Below are 778 nucleotides of genomic sequence, written 5' to 3'. Positions count from 1 at the left end.
GGACCGGGACCGGCAACGGGATCGCAGCCCTCAGTGTTGCCCCCGCGCCTCGCTCAGCCAGCGAGCGGGAACTGGTCCGCATGTGGGATCCGAACCCTCGGCGGGAGCGCCACCGCGCTTCCCAAGCGGCGCACCACAGCAGTGCGCCACCGGGCTGGCCCATTTTTTTTTTTTAAATTTATTCTTGGATTTTGGGGGGAAAATTTGTTCCCTATAGGTTGGTTTATTTAATTAAAATTTTTTGTTTCTTGATTCTGTTACACATAAAATTATATATGGAGAAAACATAAAAAAAGAGTGCTAGGATTTGAGTATAAGATGAGGGTTTATAGAAAAAGCTAATATTTTATGTTAATTTTTGGATTACCCTGAATCCAATTAAAGTATTACATTTCTTCAGTAGTTCTAAATTTCATGAGGAATTTCAGTATTTCTGTGTCTATTTATTTAAGCTATATGCTTTGCATTTTTCTTTTATTTTTTAATTATACGAGAAGTACATGCTGATTGTACAAAATTCTTGTAATCTATAAGTAAAACATACAGGTACAATCTTTTACCCCAATCATGCTCACCTCTCCAAAAGAGCTACTTTAGTATTTTAGTATATATTTTCTCCTAAAGAGTTATATGCATTTTGAGCAAAGATCTATGATATGATCTATGAACAATTTAAAAAATTAGTCCATCATATTTTCGGGCTTTAGCATAATTTTCTTTCTTTTTTTTTTTTTTTAAAGATGACCGGTAAGGGGATCTTAACCCTTAACTTGGTGTT

The sequence above is a fragment of the Galeopterus variegatus genome, unplaced genomic scaffold, assembly GCF_000696425.1.
Source record: "Galeopterus variegatus unplaced genomic scaffold, G_variegatus-3.0.2 Scaffold192, whole genome shotgun sequence".
Lineage (NCBI taxonomy): Eukaryota > Metazoa > Chordata > Mammalia > Dermoptera > Cynocephalidae > Galeopterus > Galeopterus variegatus.
Note: the sequence above shows the minus strand (reverse complement) of the source record.